The following is a 448-nucleotide window of genomic DNA, read 5'->3' on the forward strand; positions in this document are numbered from 1 at the left end:
AAACAATTGAAAAAGAATTATTAAATCATGGACAAATCAAAGCGACGTCATTATATTCATTCGTTTTTTGTAACAGATACAATTTAAGAGAATTACTAGGTATTAAATTATCTAAAGTTAATTTGTGCAATCGAAATGATAGTATTCAGTCTGATACTTCATTTAATTATACTAATATAAGCGATGAAAAAACATTTGTTATAACATTAACTAAAAAATATATCAGTCTTTACTGGAAACAAAAGTGTACGGAAAACGAACCTGTTTGCGATTTAAAAGTGGAGAGTGGGAAGACATAATAGCACAAAAAATTTGGAATGAAACACGTATTCAATGTGGAATTAATTTTAAGAACCATTATTTAACTGAAAATAATGAAGGCAGCATTAATGGTAAGTACATTATTATATAGGATATTTGATATGATTATGTAATATCCATATGCAGA

At 26.3% G+C, this 448-nt stretch overlaps 1 protein-coding gene across 1 annotated transcript in view; it reads right to left on the bottom strand.

Annotated features, from left to right (window-relative positions):
- The window catches only part of LOC105461018, a 26,677-nt gene that overhangs the window by 17,463 nt on the left and 8,766 nt on the right, over positions 1 to 448 (bottom strand). The gene's annotated exons all lie outside the window — the stretch shown is intronic.

This window comes from Wasmannia auropunctata, unplaced genomic scaffold, assembly GCF_000956235.1.
Source record: "Wasmannia auropunctata unplaced genomic scaffold, wasmannia.A_1.0 LD336101.1, whole genome shotgun sequence".
Taxonomy (NCBI): Eukaryota; Metazoa; Arthropoda; class Insecta; order Hymenoptera; family Formicidae; genus Wasmannia; species Wasmannia auropunctata.